A 15,016-nucleotide genomic window follows, 5' to 3' on the forward strand; every position below is an offset into this window, starting at 1 on the left:
AGCCAGATGATGCTCAGTTTACACATAGGAATGCAGGAAGTTACTTTGTACTGAGCCAGAGCAATTGGTCCACCTGGCTCACTATTGTCTACACCGATAGGCAGTAGTTCTTTAGAGTTTCAGGCAGGGGATTCTCCCAGCCCTATCTGGACATGCGTGGAATTGAGCTTGGGACCTTCTGCACACAAAAACAGGAGACATAGGACATGAGCTTGAGACCTTCTGTGCACAAAAACAGGAGACATAGGACATGAGCTTGAGACCTTCTGTGCACAAAAACAGGAGACACAGGACATGAGCTTGAGACCTTCTGTGCACAAAAACAGGAGACACAGGACTGTTTTGAAGCCATCCAAGTTGGGAGCCATCACTGCCCCTTGTGAGATCAAGTTGCATAGTTTATGGCAATTAATGGACCAATGGTCTGACTCAGTGTAAGGCAGGAACCTGAGCCCCTCCATATGTTGTTGAACATCTGCTCCAATCAGCCCCTGCTTGCATGACCGATGACTGAGAATGATGGGACCCTAATTTCCATTACCTTCAGCCAACATGGTGAATAGCCAGGAAAGATGGGGCTTCAACTCCACCTGCAAATTCTGCTACACAGTTCTTGTGGGTGGATGTTAAAGAGCTACCCCCCTCTCTCCAGAAGCCAAATGTGAAAACTTTGCAAAGAGGTTCAGACATGCCTCATGTTGTGGAGGACATAAAGTCATAGAATCATAGAATCATAGAATCATAGAATCATAGAGTTGGAAGAGACCACAAGGGCCATCGAGTCCAACCCCCTGCCAAGCAGGAAACACCATCAGAGCACTCCTGACATATGGTTGTCAAGCCTCTGCTTAAAGACCTCCAAAGTAGGAGACTCCACCACACTCCTTGGCAGCAAATTCCACTGTCGAACAGCTCTTACTGTCAGGAAGTTCTTCCTAATGTTTAGGTGGAATCTTCTTTCTTGTAGTTTGGCTCCATTGCTCCGTGTCCGCTTCTCCGGAGCAGCAGAAAACAACCTTTCTCCCTCCTCTATGTGACATCCTTTTATATATTTGAACATGGCTATCATATCACCCCTTAACCTCCTCTTCTCCAGGCTAAACATGCCCAGCTCCCTTAGCCGTTCCTCATAAGGCATCGTTTCCAGGCCTTTGACCATTTTGGTTGCCCTCCTCTGGACACGTTCCAGTTTGTCAGTGTCCTTCTTGAACTGCGGTGCCCAGAACTGGACACAGTACTCCAGGTGTGGTCTGACCAGAGCAGAATACAGTGGCACTATTACTTCCCTTGATCTAGATGCTATACTCCTATTGATGCAGCCAGAATTGCATTGGCTTTTTTAGCTGCCGCGTCACACTGTTGGCTCATGTCAAGTCCAGGCATTGTATAATTAACTTATAGTGCAATAATACACATGGATACTCAGGAGTGAGCCTCTTTGTGTTTAATGGGACTTAGTCCCACAGGAGCCACAGGATTGCATCTGAGGCTTTCTTGTGAGGAACAGGTGGAGAAGATTTCATGATCAGAGGGTCATAAGAATGTAAGAAGAGCCTGCTGTATCAGGCCAGTTGCCCATTTTGTCCAGCATCCTGCTGTCATTGTGTCGGCATCCTTCAGGGGTGGAGATGCCAGCTGGCTAGCCCCCAGCTGGATCATGCCCTTCCAGCCATGATGAACCTCCGACTTCTGGTGCGACGTAAATCAGCGACTCAGACTTCAAAAGCCTGAGCACGCTATATCAGCAGAACATACTGGGCAAACAGAACAGGCGTGAGGCTTGTGGAAACATACTAACAAGCTACAGATTTATTAAGCATAAATCAGGACAAAAGAAACGTGTCGTCTCCCTTTCTTCTTTATTTGTGCTTCTGCCTTGTATTTTTATCTTGCGAACCACCCTGAGATCTTATGATGTAGGGCAGTATATAAATCTAATAGATAGATAGATAGATAGATAAATAAATAAATAAATAAATAAGCATTTTTATACCAACCTGGGAGTTAGCTCAGGTGATCACTTACGTGTGACTTAAGCATCTAAAGATGACACAACAAATCAGGTCAGAGTAAGACTGAACACAATGTGTGGGTTGTTGAACCCCAACACTGGCCTTCTCAAACTGGAACCTGGAAATCCTGCTCTAATTCTTGCTAAGTATGTCATTTCTGCTAACAGTGACCTCTTTGAGCATCTTTCAGGGAGCTGTCCAGCAGTGGGAGGCCAAAGCTGTAGCAAAGCAGGTGGGGGAGCTGTCCAAACGTGACAGAACTGAGAAATGTGATGCAGGGCTCACATTTTACACACACACACACACACACACACACACACACACACACACACACGTACAAAAGTGGTCATATGAGGGGAGAGTGTGAATTAAAATTAAAATATCCATGAAAAATTAAATTTAAAAATCCACCCCAAATCCACCCTCAAATCTAGTTCCGCTTTTAGGCATCATTTTTATTGGAAGGGGCTTGAAGACTACTTTGTTAATCCAAAAGCTTCAAAACCCAGGATATTTTGGAGCTGGATTGAATGAATGGGAAGAGACGTTTTGCCATTTATTACCCATTGATGAACTTGTTTGGGATCTGCAAAGTGGTACATGTAAGAAAGGGGCCACCTGAGGACGGCCCTGGCTACATTTGAATACATTTCACACAGATGTACCTATTTGGACATCTGGAGGTCTTGTGTTATAGGTTTAAGGGGTCACCAAATCCAAGAGTCATGAGATCTACTCTTAGATCAGGAGTAGCCAACAAGGTACCATCCAAGGATCTGGATTACAGCTCCCATAATCCCCATGGTGATGGGGTTTGCAAGACCTGGAGGGCACCACGTTGACTAACCACGCCCTAGATAATTTGTTCCAGTTTTCCAGAATAATCTCTATGTTAAGAACTTGCCTTGACACCAAACTCCCAGGACATTCCAGTGATAGGTGCAAAGCCACTTTGTTCTGTCAACTGTAGACTCTTGTGAGCAAAACTGGTTTTTATTAAGAAATGACCATGAAAGTTAGCATCTTGGGTGATTTTGCCATTTTTATTGTGTTTCAATCGACGTAGAAAGTGTGAAGGCGGAAGATAATCCAAGCCATCAACAAGACAATTTTGGCATCATCTGCACTTGCCAACAAACTTGCTTTCTTCACTGATCAGATCATCACCAAAGGCTTTTCAAGGATTAATCTTGCACAATGAGTAGCTGTCACAATGCTTTGTGTTTCACCAGCAATGAAATATGTAGAATGGGGGAGAGGAAAAGCACTACATCAGGAAGACGGGGGTGTTGTGCTTGACACTGGGGGTGGAAGAAACGAACTTGAGATGGATTTGTGACAGGTCTCATTGAGTTAGTGCATAAAGGGGTTAAGACAATAAAGTTGGATTCATAGACTAGCTAGGTAATGCCCTCTCTTCTCTGATGCAATGAGTTGTGCAGAGCAAGGAATAAGATTGGCTGTTTATGGGGCCTGGTTTCTGGTGATGGTCAGCTGACGAGGCTATGGGGTCAGCAGTTAACAGTACTCATCAGTCCAGCTGTTTAGAAGACACCAGCAATTCACAGGGCCTTCCCCAAACAAGTGTTTTGGACTACAACTCCCACTTTCATCCTCATCCCTGTCCATTGTTAATGCTGGATGGTGCTGATGGAAGTTTTAATCCAAAACAACTGGGGGATGAAACTGGTCTCATTTATCTGGCTGGTTGAGAATATGGCAAAGAAGCTTCACTGCTGGCCCTTGGTGTCTTCAAAGTCCCCCTTGGGGCCGTGCAGGTAGCCTCTTCCAAGGCAAATCATGAGAAATAACCAGCCATAAATCACGAGCAAAGAGTAAAGGTAAAGGGACCCCTGACCATTAGGTCCAGTCGTGACTTACTCTGGGGTTGCGGCACTGATCTCGCTTTATTGGCCGAGAGAGCCGGCGTACAGCTTCCGGGTCATGTGGCCAGCATGACTAAGCCGCTTCTGGTGAACCAGAGCAGTGCACGGAAACGCCATTTACCTTTCTGTCAGAGCGGTACCTATTTATCTACTTGCACTTTGTCATGCTTTTGAACTGCTAGGTGGGCAGGAGCAGGGACTGAGCAATGGGAGCTCACCCCGTCATGGGGATTCAAACCGCTGACCTTCTTATTGGCAAGCCCTAGGCTCTGTCATTTAACCCAGCACCACCCATGTCCTAAAAAACCACACACAATGAGTTAGAAGCCAGCAATCCGAAATGAGGGATCATGAGCTATGCACAGCACTCATTGTTGACTTCCCATCAAAGTCCCAGCTTGGTTTAGGAGTCCTTAATGATCCTTCCAGGACAAGGAGAGTCAGTAGTCAATATCAATGTCTGGAGTCTCTCCAGAGCCTGAGGACACTTCATTGCACCAGGGAATGCCCTGAAAAGACAACCCCAGGCAGTGGAGCATTCGGCAGCTCACCATCCAGCGCAGGATCACTCAGACTCATGGTATTGTTATCCTAGTCCTGGTGGTAGCAAGCACTGGGTCTTCAAGTTTGTGTCACTGAAGATCCAGTTGCCGGGGTTTATCAAAGGGGCCCTGGCAACATTTCTTTGTTTTGGCCCCACATGATTCAGTAGAGCAGGTTGCTTTCACAGGAGCACAATGACTGGCTGGTAGAACAGCATGATGGTGCTTGCTGGGTGCTCCTTGGGGTGCAACAGGATTGGACTGGGATGCAGTATGGGGTGCAGCAGGATTTCCCACAGCTTGGAGCACAACAAGAGTCCAACAGGAGTGCTCACTACACGAGGAGCAGGAGGTTAAGCAGCAGGGAGAACAGCGAGATGGAGTGGCACAGCAGGGCAGATGCTAACTATTGCCCCACTAGTGCTGCTGGCGGGTGCACAACATCCAGAAGAGCCCATCTTGGTGAAGTGACAGCAAGTCTAAAGAAGCCAAACAAAGATATTAAAACTGGGTTCATCGGGACAACCAGAATATAGAGTTTCACAGAATGCCTTCTCAGGCAGGACACTTTAGGTCCAGCAAGGCCATGACTTTCGAAACTGTATGCATGTATGTTTTCAGTGCTGTCTCCAACTAATTACAAGTACAAGCATTCAGAATGGACCTGCAGGAATTAATGAACCTAAGTTAGTCATATCCATCAGCCTCAATGAATCAACTCAGAGTAGGGCTCACATGGGATGTAACCCTACTTTTTTATAACAATCTCAAAACAGCTTTCAAAAATAAGGTGGAAGAGGCATCAAAATTCATTGCAACTTTCAGAAGAAAGCAACCCATAAATGATAATGGGACAGTGACACACACACACAATCTATTCATTTATACTGATTGATCCATCAATATAGGGTTGGATCTAAAGTAGACCTGCTGAAGTGAATGAACCTGTGGTAGCTATTAACCTCAGTGGGTCTACTCTGAGTAAGACAAATGTTGGTTATAACCCATGGATAGATGATAGAAAGATAGATGGATGATAGATAGATGATAGATAGATGATAGATAGATAGATAGATAGAGATAGATAGATAGATGATAGATAGATAGATAGATAGATGATAGATAGATGATTGATAGATAGATAGATAGATAGATAGATAGATAGATAGAGATAGATGATAGATAGATGATAGATAGATAGATAGATAGATAGATAGATAGATAGATGATAGATGATAGATAGATAGATAGATAGATAGAGATAGATAGATAGATAGATAGATAGATAGATAGATAGATAGATAGATAGATGGATGTAGATAGCGCTGCATCCAATGTTATCCCTATTCATGTTATTTGGGCAATTCTATGTATGCTTTCCTCTAACCTAAACATTTTTGTTTACTTTTATTGTTTGTTGGAGACCCACACCACAAAATCCCAACATTCCATTTACAGCTTGTGTCATCAAATCCCTGAATTGTAGAGTTGGGAGGTATTCCAAGGGTCATCTAGTCCAATCCCTTGCAGTACAGGAATTACATCTCAAGAATCCCTGACCTCCAGTGAAGGAGAATGCACCACCATCAAGAAAGGCAAAGTGTGTAGGTTCACATTACAATGGAATCCAACCCTCATTTCAGAGGCAGAGAGAGCAGACTGAACTGGGTCTGGCTTGTAAAAGCTGAAATGAAAGAAGATAGGGCAGTCAGTCAAAGGCAGATAACCGGTGACCAAAGGAACGTATCTTTACACACTTTACACACTTCCTTTCACTTTGGAAGTGAGGCACCGGCCAAAAATGGCTAATTTCTTTTTATTAAAGACCAGGCTACCCACTGTTTGACACATATTGAGACTCAACCCCTATCATTAAAAGCAAATATTTTCCTATCGGGGATAATTAAAAGGTCACATTCCACTGAGAACACTATAATTCACATGCCGTACCAGGATGTACATAGAAAGCTGCGTTTGGCACCAGGATGTTAGGTTTGGTGACTATCATGGCCGGCTGGGCTCCATGTGCCTGAAAAATCATAATAACTTAAATGTGGAATGTTCCTGGCTGTCCTTAGCCACTATGGGGTGTATCAAACTAAATCCCACTTAGGTGGGCTATAACCAGCCAAGACCCATTGAAATTAATGGACCTGTTAGCCATGGCCATCAATTTCAATGGATAGGACTAACATTAGATACAACCCTCTGTTCTTTGTTCCATTATCATTCAGTAAGCACAGCTGATTCTGTCCTCTTACATATGAGTGGTGCGGCTTTGGCTAAATATGAGCAGCGTCTGGTTGCTGGATCAGGCCAACAGCCCGTCTAGCTCAGCATCCTGTTCTCTCAGTGACTAAACTTTTTGCCTCTTCATCTGCATGGAAAGAGTCCAGTGGTTACCTTCATGATTCATTTCAAGAGGGACTTGCACCCCCCCACAGCAGTGTAGCACTCTCCCAGCCAGCCTTCAGCCAACCTGCCCAAGATGGATCTCTGTCTGTTTTCTCCCTTCTTTCTCCCAGCTGCAAAGACTCTCTTTTCCTGACACAAACCCCATCACTATGGGAACCTCTGTCAACCCAGGCCCAAAAATTCTTCTCAAATGGACCATCACACCTTTTTTTACAGACCATGGCTTGGAAAAGAGGCTTAGCCTGTCTATTTTCTACTGGCCTGCAATCTTCCCTTCAATACAGTTACAGACGCTTCAGGTTACAGATGCTTCAGGTTACAGACTCGGTTAACCCCGAAATAATACCTCGGGTTAAGAACTTTGCTTCAGGATGAGAACAGAAATTGTGCAGCGGCAGTGGGAGGCCCCATTAGCTAAAGTGGTACTCCAGTTTAATAACAGTTTCAGATTAAGAACAGACCTCCAGAACAAATTAAGTTCTTAACCTGAGGTACCACTGCACTCCAAAGAATAAAACCCCCACTATTTATTAATTTCTAGGGTTTAGGGGGGGTCCCCCCAAATCTACAATAGTACAATTGACACTTAGAGCCTTCAGTGTAATTTCTTCTTCTGAATACCTAAAATTGATATGAAATACCATACAATGGAATTCCCATTATGTGAGAAAGAAATGATGAATGAGATTTATGTGTGTGTGTGTGTGTGTGTGTAAAAAGCATGGCTTTGGGTTCATGAATTCTGTTAAGCAGGTCTATAGATACAAACATTATTGCCCTGAATTCTTTTAGCACCGCTGGCAGGATTAAGGACCACCCTGTTATTAAGTTAATAACCCAGCTGAAGACGTAGAATGGCAATGATGGCTAGTGGCCAGGTCAAATACCACATGGCAGAAAATAGCACATGGTCTTGTTAGGGATGTGCACACTAATGGCTAATAAGAGTTTACCATTTGGGGAGGGGGTGCCTCATTTCCTCTGGAAACATACCAAGGCGCTGTATAAAAGGTCCACAGCCCCAGACCTCTTCATTCAACCACTGGGTTCCTCAACCTTACAACTCTTCATCTACCACCAAACAAGGTAAGCTGTGCTTCTAAATGTATTGTGTATTTGAGAGATACACACACAGTGTGTGTGTGTGTGTGTGTGTGTGTGTGTGTGTGTGTGTGTATCCAATGGTCAGAGTAGACCCAATGAAGTGAATGGATATGGCCATCTTTGGTCCATTAATTTCAACAGGTCTACTCTGAATGTAACTTGGGTATAGTTAAGTTGCATACACCCCTTTAACTAAACACCTTTGCATATTATAGCATTTCTATTCTGTTCTAAGTTCTGAGTTGACGTCTGTAGCAAAGGCTTACCTCGATTATGAATCAGAGAAACAAACCTGATCCCATCTCGTTCCCATTTTTAAATTCACCACTTAAGTCCCATTCTGCAAGTGCTTCTAGCATTTTAAATAAGGGGGACAGGTGTTTTGCTTCACAAAGACGTTTGGGAGCACACCCTCCTCCCATGATATCTGATAGCTCACAAATGCTCACAAACACCTGTTTGTCCTTTTGAGTTATGACTCTTTTAATCTGCTCCTTCTAATGTTATCTTTTTCTAGCATGCCAATTTACTGCATTTTTATTGTCAGTTGCCAGGTGGATGGAATTATGGAAATATTACTATTGAAATATTACTATTGAATCATCCAAAAATACCTACCCTGTTAAGAATGTACAAAATGATGAAATAATATTGATAATAATAATAATAATAATAATAATAATAATAATAATAATAATATAATCAGAATAGACCTACAAACTAATACTGTCACTGGACGACATTAAGAAATTTCTGGAGCTCTGATCAGTGCCAAATGGGTGGGTCTAGCAGCCATTTGGGTTTCCCACAATGCACTGGAATGACACTTCATCGGGTGCACTGGGTGAATGTAAAACAGTGGCTAGAATAGGAAACTCGGTGCCCATAGTCCAGTAAGCCCGCCAGGCTCTACCATTCCGTCAGGCTTCCCTAAACTTGATACGAGCCCTAGAGCAGTTAGCAAGTGTCAGTTCCTATTAGTCAACCCACCATGGTGCAAATGTAGTTCCTCCTCTACATCACAAACATAATGCATCTTTCACCTGTTTCAGCCTACCTTCCACGCTCAAAGATGGGTTACTGTGGCTGTGGCTCCAGTTCAAGCTGTGGACCGAACATCATTTGCATCCCCGGTGGTGGCGGTTGTGGCTGCGGTTGTGGCTGTGGTTGCGGCTGCTGTTGCTGCCCTTGCTGTTGCTGCTGCCCCAGCTGCTGCTGCAGCAGCCCCTGCTGCTGCTGTCCATGCTGCTGCTGCTGCCCCAGCTGTTGCGGTTCCAGCGGTGGATGCTGTATCTACTACATTGGGTCTTCTAATGGCTCTTCAAGCTGTTGTGGTTGCTCCTGATACTTCGGACATTCCACCCGGGCTGCAATAACAGCACAGTCTTCCCAGCATCGGCATCCTTCGGAAGACTTGTCGGACGACCTCCTCTTCTCTTCTTGACCAAACCGGAAACCCTAGAGATATTCCTCTGTATGTTTATTATAGCACTCTGATTCTCTCGTTCCCTTTAATTTCTTTGGAAGATTTCCCCCATCCATGGAGAAGCTCTAATGTGTAAAGGAAGCATGATGATGGTGTAGATTAGATGGGTAGGATTTCTTCTTCCTCTTCTTCTCCTTCTTCCTGTGGAACTGCCTTGTACTTCAAACTGTTGCATAAATAAAAAATAAAACAAAACAATTATAATATATTTATTGTCTATGAGGTTTCTTGGAAATTAGCTGCTTCATGTGGTAGGGCTGTGCACTGCTAGGTGGGCATTCTACTGAGAAGGACCTTTCATGTGTCAATGTCAGCCAGGCAGGAACCAGAGGCAACACCACCAAGAGGGCCTCCCCTGATTATCACAGGGCCCAAGCTGGTTTATATTGGGGGAGCTGATCCTTTAGATACTCTGACCCCAAGGCATTTACGGCTTTATGCTATAATGCCAACACATTGAACTGGACTTTGTAGCTCACTAGCAGCCTCTGCAGACCTTTCAAGACCGGTGACATATGGTCTCCTCACTGCCATATTTACCAACCTAGCAGCTGCGTTCTGCACTGGCTATAGACTCCAGACCATCTCTAAGACCAGCTCCAAATAGTGGGCAGTACAGTAGTCTAAGTAGGAGGTCATTAGACCATGAGGTCAGGCTATCCCAGTACAGGAATGGCTGTAGAAAACTAGCCTAAACTGGACATAAGTACTCCTAGTCACAGGAGCGACTTAAGAGTCTAGGAGCAAGATGGAATCAAGAATATAGATAGAGACAATGAGAGAGAGAGAGAGAGAGAGAGAGAGAGAGAGAGAGAGAGAGATCTGGGTAACACAATTTGGAGTGCAAGGGTACCTATAACTGCTGGAATTTAGTAAATGAATGATAGAATTTAGATAATATTTGGAGTATTGAAGGAAAGATGACAGGCCAGTAAAAAACACAGACAAAGCTCTTCTCCAGGCCAGGGTCTCACCTAGGATAGAAGTTATTAAGAATGATAAAAGATACTAGAAGCATGTCATTAACCCATCAACAGAAACAAGAAAGGAGGCTCTGCTGGTGAGGGTAGGAGGTTGCCCAGGTGAAGGCTGGATATCACAAAGAAAAATGTTGTCCTTAAAAAGAGAGAAAGATCTGGAGATAGGGGGCAAGCAAACAGATGTGGGGGATGTGGGGGAGTTGTTTGGAGCAGGCCAGGACTGAAGTCTCAATGTGTGTGTGTGTGTGTACACACACACACTCCATCAAAACCATATCCATCTTCTACTTCTCCCCTAAATCTTTTGCATGGAGGTCATTTCCATTCCCATGTGACCTTCTGCTTCCTTCCATCTGATTATTTCTTGATCCAGTCCTGCCAACTTTTCACCAGTTTGGTCTGGGGCCTCTGCATATTCCCTATTTCCATTTTCTACCTCATATTCCTCTGGTTCATTCCCCCCCCCAAATCATCGTCTGGCTCCCCGCCCCCATCTTCATCAAACACTGATCTGATCATTTTTAATTGTTCAGCCATGTGGACTATAGCCACCAGGTCATCACAGCCAGTGGTATAACACCAAATGAGTCTAGACACAAGCTCATCATGATTGACCTCCTTGTCCTTCAGTGCTTTATCAGGGGACATGTATGTAGATCAGAAATATAGAGGGAGAAAATCAGAAGGCATTGGACACCTTAAGAAGTGGTACAAAATTTAGTATTCCCTTTAGGCTCTAAAGAAGATTCTTAATGCATTGGTCCTGCTTTAGAAAGAAGACCACCTAAATCATAAGATCCCCAATCTGGGCCAAATAGAATTTCAGCAAGTTCCCTATGTTAGGAAAATCAATCTTTGGCATTACAGCAGGTTTGGGGGAACATCTGGTGCTCCATAAGTTGTTGAACTATAGTCCCCATGATTCCAGGCTATTGGCCTTGCTCGTTGGGGCTGATGGGAGATGTAGTTCAGCAACACTGAGGATCACGATTGTTACTATATATCTGCCAGCTCTTCCACCTTAACTTTGTACATTATACGCTTTTTGCCAAAGGTACTGTACAATGTCTTCTTTAATGAAAATATACCGTAATTGTTAGAAAGAGCCTGGAGGAGTTGGTTTCGCTTCCCCACTCCTCTGCATGCAGCGGCTGGGTGACCTTGGGCTAGTCACACTTTTCTGAAGTCTCTCAGCTTCACTCACCTTACAGAGTGTTTGTTGTGGGGGAGGAAGGGAAAGGAGAATGTTAGCTGCTTTGAGACTCCTTAAAAGATAAAGGTAAAGGACCCCTGACAGTTAAGTCCAGTTGTGAACAACCCTGGGGTTGCAGCGCTCATCTCGCTTTACAGGCCGAAGGAGCTGGCGTTGGTCCGCAGACAGTTTTTCTGGGTCATGTTGCCAGCATGACTAAGCTGCTTCTGGTGCAATGGAACACCAAAACCAGAGCAGCGCATGGAAACGCCCTTTACCTTCCCGCCGGAGCGGTACCTATTTATCTACTTGCACTTTTTGGTGTGCTTTCGAACTGCTAGGTTGGCAGGAGCAGGGACAGAGCAACAGGAGCTCACCCCATCACTGGGATTCGAACCGCTGACCTTCTGATCGGCAAGCCCAAGAGGCTCAGTGGTTTAGACCACAGCTCCGCCCGCGTCCCTTGACTCCTTAGGATAGTGAGTTTGGATTTGATATCCTGCTTTATCACTACCCCACTGAGACTCCTTAGGGTAGTGATAAAGCAGGATATCAAATCCAAACTCTTCTTATTCTTCTTCTACATACAATGTAATTCACATGAACTGAGCCAGCAAGAGTGAATCAGATATTTTTGGGTGCAACAGGTGTTGCCTTGGGTTCATGGATTCTGTTACGCATGTCTATCGATATAAACATTCCCCATAATCCTCTTAGCGTTCTCCAGTTAAACTGTGGATAATAGAGCTATTAGGTTTAAGGTAAAGGTAAAGGGACCCCTGACCATAAAGTCCAGAGCTATTAGGTTTACTGATGCTTTTAAAGACATAGTGTGGAAATGTTGACCATGAGCCAGATCAAGGTTTTTGCAGCTGACAATGTTACATCATTTGGATAGAGATGGGTACTTCAATGGATAATAAAAATAATTAATATTTTTTTATTTATTTATATCCCGCCCTCCCCGGCGAAAGCCGGGCTCAGAGCGGCTAACCACAAGTAAAGCACAGTGTACATAAAATCACACAGTCAATTAATTAAAATACATTCTAAAATCAATTCAGAATCGAATTAATGGCAACCATTGGGCTAGAGTTCTATGAGGATTACAGAAGGAGAGAGGGGGTCAGACTGTTTCTTGGCCAAAGGCCTGGTGGAACAGCTCCATCTTGCAGGCCCTGCGGAAAGATGTCAAGTCCGCAGGGCCTAATCTCTTGTGACAGAGCGTTCCACCAGATTGGGGCCACGGCCGAAAAAGCCCTGACTCTGGTTGAGGCCAGCCTAAACTCCCTGTGGCCCTGTGAAGAGTTTACCTCTTTTCTCTTTTTTTGGGCAGTAATGAGTGGTGGTATTCTGCCTGCAAATTTCATCCACTTCTTTAAAAGGGGAAAAATATAGCTATTTCCCCACAGTTGAAGAAAACAACTGTGACATTGGGCATGATTCATGCTTTCAGAAGCAACAACATTGCTTGCAAATGATATCCTTACCTGCTTTAAAAGGAACTTAGGGGAGCATTCCTTCTATTATGTTTTTCTGGCAAAAAACAAAACAAAACACCTGTACCTGTTTCACTTTAACTTATAAAGCTTTTTCCATTCTGAAGAGGCTAGTTATCCTTCAAGTGTTATCAGTCTTTGTTGAAAGGGTCAGGAAGTTATAGCCATTTGCGATGTCATCCGTGGTGATGGGGATGAAAATGGTTCATATTAATCCCCCCCGGGGGGTGTTCATAAAAATTGATGTACCAATACTCAAACCTTGATAAAAGTGTGATGGGTGCCAGCTAATAATAATAATAATAATAATAATAATAATAATAAATTTTATTTATACCCCGCCCTCCCCAGCCAAGATGGGGCTCTGGGCAACTGACACCAGGTATAAAAACAATTGAAGATCAAAATACGACATTAAAACATTAAAATGAAGCCTGATTTCAGTAGGAACTCAAATCAAAAACTCTAAAAGCTAGAGATAGGGTCAAGCTGGCTAAGATATACCATTTGTCCGATAACAAATGCTGGAAATGTAAGGAAGCTGAGGGGACATTCTTTCACCTTTGGTGGACTTGTCCAAGATTGAAGGCCTTCTGGGAAATGATTTATAACGAGTTAAAAAAGGTGTTCAAGTACACCTTCCCCAAGAAACCGGAGGCCTTCCTTCTGGGCATTGTCGGCCAGAAGGTGTTAAAAAAGGATAGAACCTTTTTTATGTATGCTACAACAGCAGCAAGAATCCTTATCGCTAAGCATTGGAAGACCCAAGATTTGCCCACACTGGAGGACTGGCAGACGCAATTGATGAACTACATGGAACTAGCCGAGATGACTGCAAGGATCCGAGATTTGGGAGAAGAGGCAATGGAGGAGGACTGGAAAAAATTTAAAGACTATTTGCAAAAGTATTATAAGTTATATGAATCTTAAGATGCCGTATGACCTGGAATGTTAGCCCCAGCAACGAAAATTTAATTATTTATGAAATTGGATAACATTTATGAAAGAATCAAAGTTTAAATGGGTAAAAATGACAACATGTTATATTTTTAGAGTAAATGGAAAATAAGAGATTTAAACTTAAACTGCAATTGAAAATACAAAGAAACACACGAAATAAGGGTATAATTTGCTGATAACTTTATTGTCAAGAATGCACTATGTGGGAGATGTGGGGAAGTCCAATGGAAATTTGAAATAAGTTGTTGAAATGGTTGTGATTTTCTGTTTTTTTTTTCTTTCTATTCTTTATGTTATTTCTTTTTTCTGTTCTTTCTGTAATTTGGGAAAAACGCAATAAAAATCATTATAAAAAATAAAATAAAAGCTAGAGATAGGGGAGACAACCCCCCCCCCATTTTTAATGCATCACTTCCACTATGGGGGGGGGGAGTGTATTATGAGGTTCTAAATCTGAGGTGAAGAGAATTTCAGAAGGATTTCCATGTTTGGAAATACTGTGTTTGGTGCTAGACTTTGATGTCCATGATTGTTACGACTGCTAACACTTCCGCACCGCCATTGTTAAAGACTAGATCTTCCTTGCCAAAGGCAGCTTCTCTCCCTTAATAACAAGACAATTGGCGCTAAGAGCTTACTGTGTCCATTTGTGTTGTTTTTCTCTGCATGTAGAAAATGGATATGTAATATCATACACTGGAACTCACACTTAATGGGCCAACAGTGATGAATCGGATGTTTCTAGTGTAAGAAGCATGGCCTTGGGTTCATGGATTTTGTTAAGTTGGTCCATGGATGCCAGCATTCTTCTCCATAATCTTCTCAGTACCCTCTGGCCAGATCAAGGACTGTTATTAGGTTTAATCATATTTTAGGTTATTAGGTTTAAGACATGGAGTGGAAATGACAAATATGAGCCAGGTCAAGGGACGTGCAGGTG

The sequence above is a fragment of the Podarcis vaucheri genome, assembly GCF_965113315.1.
Source record: "Podarcis vaucheri genome assembly, chromosome: 16".
Taxonomy (NCBI): domain Eukaryota; kingdom Metazoa; phylum Chordata; class Lepidosauria; order Squamata; family Lacertidae; genus Podarcis; species Podarcis vaucheri.